This window comes from Hyaena hyaena, unplaced genomic scaffold, assembly GCF_003009895.1.
Source record: "Hyaena hyaena isolate Hyena2069 unplaced genomic scaffold, ASM300989v1 scaffold_4, whole genome shotgun sequence".
NCBI classification, from domain to species: Eukaryota; Metazoa; Chordata; class Mammalia; order Carnivora; family Hyaenidae; genus Hyaena; species Hyaena hyaena.
This window is the reverse complement of record NW_024080636.1, coordinates 253766-262567: the sequence shown is the minus strand read 5'-3', so window position 1 is coordinate 262567 and position 8802 is coordinate 253766. Positions and strand designations below refer to the sequence as shown.

Genomic DNA, 8802 nt, shown 5'->3' with positions numbered 1-8802 from the left:
TCAAAATAAATAAACATTTTTAAAAATAAATAAAAAATAAAATAAAGCTGGCTTTTTGCACCAAAGATAGCTCAAGAATTCTTTCTTGGCTATCGGCTCTGAACCCCACAGTCACCCAGCATTTAAAGGGCCGGCTCTCCTACCGCCTACCTGCAGCCAGGGGTCCTCAAATTCTCTCTTCCCGGGCCACTCTCTGCCCTTTAACATTCAAATGGAAACAGCCCAAGCGGCTGTCAGGACACCAGGATGTCACAGGTTTGCCTCCCCAGTGACTGCCAAGCAATGCGTCCTTTCCCTGACCCGACTTGGCTGTTGCTTCTCACCTGGGCCACCTCCCTTCCTCTGGATCACTGCCCTACTCCCCAGAAATGGGTCCCCTCCTGCCATCTGGTGACATCTCCGGGCTTCAGCTCCTGGATGGCTTCCCTGGGCTCAGCACCCTCCCAGAATTCCCTAAAACACGGCTACCACCAACCAGCCTGGGGACATTTACTGCAGGTTTGGGGAGAACAGAAGGCCGATTTAAACTAGAGGTCGCTGCTGCCAAAGTCTGCAATCTCAGATTCTCCCCTGTGGCCACCCAGTTGTCTCCTGTCTCAGCCCTCAGCGGCCTCAGTACAGGGACTGGCTCACCTCTGCAAGTGGGGATGCTCTCGGCTGGGTCCTTCCTCCCTGGAGCATAGACCTCCGCATCACCGCCCCCCTCCCCGGGGAGAGGAGAAAACAGGCCTCCTATCTAAAGCCTGCTTCAGGGGTGCCTGGGTGGCTCAGTCGGTTGAGCATCTGACTTCAGCTCGGGTCACGATCTCGCGGTTTGTGGGTTCGAGCCCTGCGTCCAGCTCTGTGCTGACAGCTAGCTCAGAGCCTGCAGGCTGCTTTGGATTCTGTATCTCTCTCTCTGACCCTCGCCTGATCATGCTGTCTCTCTCTCTCTCTCAGAAATAAATAAAACATAAAAAAAATAAATAAATAAAGCCTGCTTCAGCCTCTGCTCCCAAAACGTTGACAGTGGGAATAGTCATTCTCTTCCAGGGCAGTTCCCGCCCTCAGCACAACATTTAGCTGCATACCCCAAAGTCAGGCTGCACTCCCACAGCCCAGAAGAGTGGGGAGTGGTTCAGGAATGGGGAATCGTCAGGTCTGACTTGCTCTCTCTCTCTCTCTCTCTCTCACACACACACACACACACACACACACACACACGATTTTCCTGTGTAGAGTAGAAAATCCAGACTTAAAAAAAAAAATTTCTTTAACTAGCAGACCCAGTTTACATAACTTAACAATACTTAACACCTTAGTCTAAAGCAGCTGGTGGCTCAGGGCTTCCCCAAGAGCAACAGCAGCTCTGACTTCACAGCTGCCTGACCATAGAGGATCCACGGAGGTGATCTTTCCAGAACAATCCGGAAAAAAAGAGAAGATCGTCTCTGCAAGCAAATTCTCTCTTCCGCCCTAGGAGCTTGTTTACAAGCTTTTAAATAAAAGCATTTATTTATTTCTTTAAGCAATCTCTACACCCAATGTGAGGCTCAAACTCACAACCCCCAAATCAAGAGCTGCATGCTCCATTGACTGACCCAGCCGGGCGCCCCTATTTATAACCTGTAAAGTGGCAGTTTCTAGCATCAGCGGTTTTAAGATGCATGTAATAAAATTATTTCTTTAATAATTCTTAATTATTTAATAAAATTCAGTTATTTATTGAAGTGAATATTTGATAATTTGGTAGATTAAAAATGGTATCTCAGGGGCACGTGGGTGGCTTAGTCAGTTAAGCATCTGAATTCAGGTCAGGTCATGATCTTGTACTTCGTGAGTTCGAGACCCACATTAGGCTCTGTGCTGACAGCTCAGAGCCTGGAGCCCGCTTTGGATTCTGTGTCTCCTTCTCTCTCTGCCCCTCTCCTGCTTATGCTCTCTCTCTCTCTCTGTCTCTCAAAAAATGAGTAAATGTTTAAAAAAATTTTAATGGAACCTCAAATTTTATTTGCATTTCTATGATTACTTGAAAAACTGAACTTTTCTGGATGTGTATATTGGCACGCTTGTGTTTCTTATTCTGTGTATTGTCTGTTTAGATCATGAACCCATATTTCTGTCAACATGTTGGAAATACTTCCCCCAGTTTTCCATTTCCATTTTATTTTTTGAGATACTAAACATTTACGTTCTGACTAACCAAATCTCTCAATATTTTCCTTTATGGTCTCTGCCTTCTGTGTTATGCTGAGAAAAACCTACCTGACCCCGAACTGATGTAAATAGTCACTTAATTAGTTGTGTTGATTCCATTTGGAGTTTAATGCAGTGTAAAGGATCCAATCTGATTATTTCCATGAACATCGCCAATTTGCTGTGAAAGCCTTCCATCGAATAATCTCTCCTTGCCCCTCACTGGTTTGAAATGCTGCCTTTATTCGTTTTGTAAACCTTCTGTACCCGTTTCTTTGTTTTTGAAATCCCTGCCTCCCAGGGATGTTACTAGGATTAAATGAAATAACAGCTTCAGAGTCTGTCGCATGGGAAGGCAAAATCCTCTCCAAACAACTTGGTTCTCTTCCTTCCTCTTCTCCAGACCATTATGCCCTCCTCATGCCATTTGCTTCTACCGTTGACCTTGGGATTCTGGGAACAGTTCCAGCCACACAGAAGGTGCTTACTCAGGCTTCACCATTTGGCCCCCAAACTTCTTTTTGGCCTGTTAGCACCTCAGCCAAGGTGCCCTTGCTCTGGAGGGCTGGATGGGTGGGCTGCCAGGGGAAGATGGTCATTACACAGGGCTGAGGCTGTGCTGGGGGTGGGGGGAGTCAGGGGTGACGTCACAGGGAAGGCGACCTTGGAGCTGGGTCTAGGAGGGGAGAGGAATTGGGCAGGCAGAGAAGGGAGAAAGGGCATCCGTGGCCAAGGGAACAGCGTGATCAAAGCAGGGGAGTGTGGGGAGGGCCATGGCAGAAGTCAAGAGTGGCAGGAGGCTGGGGATGACAGGTCAGGGAGGGGTGTCTGTGCCCGGGAAAGGGTAGGGATTCATTTAAGTGGGAGAGTCCCAGGATCACACTTGTTTTAGGAAGATCAGCCCGGGCCGGATGGCGGCGGGGAGACCAGTCCTAGGAGGCTGTAGAGACAGCCCAGATGAAATGGGGAGCCCAGATGAAATTGACGATGAAAGGAAATGAGCAGTTTTCAAAAACAGCCAATTCAATAAAAAAGAGAAAGACTGGCAGTGGATTTGAAGTGGAAGCGCCAGGAGAGGCGGAGGACCCCCAGGTTCCTGGCTGGGGGAGGATTTACTGAGACAGGAGCACTAATGGGGGAGCACATTTGGGCTCAGGTCGGGAGGATCAGTGGAAAGGGATGGGGGGCGGAGAGGCCACAGAAGAATTCAAAATGTGCAAAACTCGATGTATCCTTGTATGCGTTCCAGGCATCTGTTACGGAAGGGCAGAACCGAGAAAGTGGCAGAAGAGATGGTGGGAAGTGGATGGTCTGGAAAATATTTAGGAATTAAATCAACAAGATCTAGGAGATGCCTTGATTTTTTTTTTTAAAGAGGGGGACAAACCTCGGATGGTACCCCCCTGGGGTACCAGGTACCCCCTGGGGGTAACCACGGCTGAGGTGCCTGTTTCTGAGATGGTGAACACAGGAAACGGAGGTTTGGTGGGAAGCTTAATTCATTAACTCAACAATTCTCAATTAAGCACCTACTTACTAGATGCCAGGGACTTTGTATTTAGGATAGAGCAGTGACAAAATCTCTGCTCTTATGAGACTTAAATTCAGTGAGCAGAGCTAGACAATAAAGAAACCAACAAGTAAGCATACGTCAAGTGGTGAAAATTGTTATGGGGGAAAATAAAGTAGGGGTGAGGTCCAAAATGTTTTAGGGGCGCCTGGGTAGCTCAGTCTGTTGGGTTCAGTCAGTTCAGGTCATGATCTCACAGTCCATGCGTTCGAGCCGCTTTGGGCTCCGTGCTGACAGCTCCGAGCCTGGAACCTGCTTTGGAATCTGTGTCTCCCTCTCTCTCTGCCCCTCCCCCTCTCACATTCTGTCTCTCAAAAAATAAAACGTTAAAAAAATTTGTTTCCACAATGTTTTAAAAATAGTTTTGTTTCATTTTTTTAATGTTTTTATTTATTTATTTATTTTAATTTCTAGGAGAGAGAGAGAGACAGCGTGAGCAGGGGAGGGTCAGAGAAATAAATAAAATATTAGAAATATTTTAGAAATAAAATAAATTTCTCTCCTAGAAATAAATAAAAATATTAAAAAAAAAAAAAGAATTCCTTGGTCTTTAGATCTCAATCCCACCACTTTCTAGCTGGGTGACCTTGGACAATTTATTTAATTTCTCCGTGCCTCAGTTTCACAATCTGTAAAACCATTCTAGCAGTCACTTAGTATGGTTATCGTGAAGGTTAAATACAGTTAAAAGAAAGAAAGCACTAAGAACAGTATCTGGCCCATTCTAAGCTCTGTAGACTGGGAGCATCAATTATGATCATTATCATCCAGGCTGCTGGTGTTGAGAGCAGACGGGAGGGTGTCAGTGTGGAAGGAGGGACACCATCTGGGCAGCCCCTGCAGTGGGCCAGCGGGCCAGGAGAAGTGTGAGAGTGACCCGGACCCGAGTGGAGAGAAATGGTCAGAATGAGAGAGGGCTGATAGCATCCACCGGTGGGTCCCTTGTGATATGTGAGAGAAAAAGGAGTTAGGACGGCTCCAAGGATTTTGCCCTGAGCACAAGGAGGCTGAAGTTGCCATTTGCTGAGATGGGGAGGAAGATCAGGGGTCTGCCTTTGAGTGTGATAAATGGGAGACGTCTGCTGGACGCCTCAGTGTGAAGGCAGGCAGTTGGATATACAGGTGGCCCGAGCTGGGGGTGTACGCTTGCGAGTGGTCAATATGCAGTGGATTTTGAAAGCCGTGGGGCCAGATGGCCTTACCAAGTGTGAGCCTGGGAGCCTGCCATGTTGACAGTGAGGGCTCGGCGGCTGCCACCACCCAGCTGACATCATGTTTGAAAAAGTCTGCTGACTTTTGAAAAAGCTTGAGGAAAAGGTTTTCGGTTTTGTCAGAGATCTCTCAAACGTTTGAAGCAGCATTTCTAGGGCACATAAATGGGACAGGCTTGGAAAGACACCAGAGATGGGTAAGCACACAGGAGGAAGGATGGGTGATCAAAGTGGTAAGTCTTTGCTGATCCAGAAAGCAATTTTCACACAAAAACTGGCTTTAAGGGGATGTGAATTACCGATACGACTGTATACTGGTACAAAAATAATTTAACAAAAGGCAGTGGTTAAGAGCACGGATTTTTTTTTTTTAAGTAGTCTCCATGCCCAGTGCGGGGATCGAGCTCACAACCCTGAGATCAAGAATCACATGCTCTACTGACTGAGCCAGTCGGGCACCCCCAAGAGCATGGATTTTGAAGGTGAATGCACTATGGTTCTTCAGGCTCTGCCCAGTGTGACTCTGGCTGGGCACTTCTCGGCCTCAGCTCCTCATCTGTAGAATGGGCTCAGCTTAGTGTCTCCATCACAGGCCTTGAAAGAGTGAAACAGAAATGCTGACAAAGTGCTTAGCATACCTCTGGCCCTAAACACACACACATACACACACACGCACACACGGGCTTTTTTCGTCTCTACCACTTGCACCCACACTTCTGACACCAAACGTGTTTTGTTTTTTTTTTTTTTTTCCTCACATTGACCATTCTCTGACACCAGCTGGGTGTCCTACAGTTCCGTTCAGTTATGACATTATCGACCTACAGTCAGTGTCAGATCCCACCAGTTAAGGGCTCAGTCCCAGCCTCCTCTATGTCTGATCTTCCTGGTATAAATCAGGGGTTCCCATGATTTATTTGGTAGAGAGGCTCACAGAACTCAGGGAAGTGCTTTGCTTCTATTACCTATTTATTTAAAAAGGTAAAACTCAGGAACAGCAGGATGCAAGAGACGAATAGGACAAAGCACGTGGTGGCTGAACACAGCTTCCACATCCCCTCTGGGAGCACCACCCTCCCAGCACCTTGATGGGCTCGCCGATCTAGAAGCTCTCCGAATCCCTTTGGTTAGGATTTTTATGGGGGGCTCATAATGGAGGTGTGTTTGATGAAATCATTGACCATTGGTGATTGAACTCAGTCTCCAGCCCCTCTCCTCTACCCAAAGATCAGGGGTTGGGGGAGGGGTGGGGAGGCTGAAATTTCCAACCCTCCAATCATGTGGCTGGGTTCTCTGGCACCCCCCCACCCATCATTAGGGGTTTTCTAAGAGTTACCTCAGTAATATGACTGAAAGGGGTTTGTTATGACAAAAAAAGGGGCACCTCTTAACCCTATCATTCAGAAATTCCAAGGAATTTCCTAGGCCAGGAACTAGAATTGGATGAAAATCAAATTTATTATATTATAATTATAGCCAATATGACAGGCTCACAATCAAGTGTTGATATCTAACTGGAAAGGGTACTAAAAAAAAAAAAATTTAGGATAGAATGAAGGGGCAGTGGAGAGGGGGCTGGAATCAGTCCTCTGGGCAGGTATGAATTAATTCAGAGGCGCGTGACCTGTGCCATTACCGAGGCTTCTCCACTCTCAGAAGGGACTCACTTCTTGGTTTCACACTCTGCTCTCCCTGTCTTGAAATTCGTAATAATTTTCTCCTTGAAATTGTGTCTTGGAAGGAAGTCCGATGGGACAGTGAGGCACGTGTGTGAACAGAGAAGATACACCAGGTGGCAGCAGGTGGGCCCCGGCCAGCAAGTATGGCGGGCGGCGGACAGCGTGGGCGCCCACTCAGTGTGCACCCACACGGCTGGGCAGGCTGGGATCTGTGCTCAGCCTGGCAGCAGCGGAATATGGCTGCAGTCCACCAAAGGCATGGTGAGAGAAGGGGCCCCACATGGAAGGGCCCATCCAGTAGATCTATGCACACGTGAGCTCTGCAGCCTAAGTCTGGGACACAAACTGCCAGCACTTGGGCAGGAAACAGTCAGTAACTTATTACAAAACCAAAGCATAGATATGGATGTTGCAATAAAGCCTGCCAGGGAGTTGCCGATTCTTCTGGATGTAGAATCCCTGGTTCTGAAAACCGCTCCTAATATTGCAAAGCAAATATTCAGAGGATTACTAGAACTCGAAGGCCAAGGTCACATTTTACAGAAAATCGTTCTATTTTCATATGAAGTCTCATTGTTAATGAGAAAGGCAATTTTAAGTTAATTTTTTTCTTGTAATCAAAGATATGCCAGTCAGGTGCCTAAACAGGTCATTAAAATTATAGACAAATTATGAAGTCACTTTCTTTTCTTTTTGTCCCAGAGGAGAGCGTGAATGCTCTCCCCTGCTATTAGAAATTGCACAGTTAACAGGCACCTGGGCGGCTCCGTCGGTTAAGCGTCCGACTTCAGCCCAGGTCATGATCTCGTGGTTCGTGAGTTCAAGCCCCGAGTCCAGCTCTGTGAGGACAGCTCAGAGCCTGGAGCCTGCTTGTGGTTCTGTGTCCCCTTTCCTCTCTGCCCCTGCCCCGCTTGCGCTGTCTCTCTCTCTCTCAAAAATAAAAATCAGTGTTAAAAATTTTTTTTGCACAGTTCAGTTCATTTTCACACATCTGGAGAAATCACAAAGGTCAGTGTGGCCTAGGTGCAGTGTATGCGCCTCACCCTGGGAGAACACCTTGGTGGTCGCCGTGTACCCCCTGCTACGTAAGTATCACCTTCAGCATGTTGTAAAACGTCACAAGTTACAGATAATGTTAAAGGAAATATTAAAACGTCACTGTATAAACTTACATATTAAATTCAGGCATATGTGGAATTGATTTTCCATAGACTTCAATCTTTTGACAAACTGTTTCACGAGACTCATCAGCTCTAAATGTACTAATTATAACAAATAAAATCTTTTGAAAGGAAAAAAAATGTATGTTAGTACCTTAAACTGCATTTTAAAATATTTTTTTTAATGTTTATTTATTTCTGAGAGAGAGAGAGAGAGTGCAAGTAGGGGAGGGACAGAGACAGAGGGAGACACAGAATTCCAATCAGGCTCCAACCTCTGAGCTGTCAGCATGGAGCCTGACGTGGGGTTCGCACTCAGGAACCGTGAGATCGTGACCTGGGCTGAAGCCGGACACTTAACCGACTGAGCCACCCAGGTGCCCCGTTTAACTGCATTTTTAATGTTTTTAAAAAATGTTTATTTTACTTGAGAGAGAGAGAGAGAATGAGAAGGGGAGGGGCAGAGAGAGAGGGAGACACAGAATCCAAAGCAGGCTCCAGGTTCTGAGCCATCAGCACAGAGCCCGAAGTGGGGCTTGAACCCACAAGCTGTGAGATCATGACCTGAGCCCTAGTTGGATGCCCAACCGACCTAGCCACCCAGGCGCCCCTAAACTGCATTTTTTAAAACTGCTTTTTGAATAAGAGACCCTGAAATTTTTGTAGGGGCCCTGATTCTGAAAACAAGTATTTCTTCAAGAGGATTTTCATATTTCCCCAAATTATTCTGACTCTGTTAAAACCCTTTGGGGCTTTTATTGATTTCTGTCAAGTCCAATGAATGGTCATCATGTTATCACTTGTTTGACAGCTGGTCATCTTTGCGGCGGCCACTCTCCACTGCAATGTCCTTCTCATCCCAATCTGGGAGCCATCTTCTCCAGCTAAGGCTCATTCTTCTGAGTAGTAGTACCTCCACCCCCCACCCCCCTCAAGTCCCCAGTCCCCGCGGCAGATCCCAGTCCTTTGGATTCAGATTCTAATGTTTGAAGTCCTTTGGCAGGTAA

At 46.8% G+C, this 8802-nt stretch overlaps 1 non-coding gene across 1 annotated transcript; it reads right to left on the bottom strand.

Moving 5' to 3' along the window:
• Positions 1-7568: 7568 nt before the first annotated feature.
• On the bottom strand, positions 7569-7728 carry LOC120235417. Its single transcript, XR_005529406.1, has one exon. It is a non-coding gene; the product is annotated as a U1 spliceosomal RNA (small nuclear RNA).
• Between the last annotated feature and the right edge of the window lie 1074 nt (positions 7729-8802).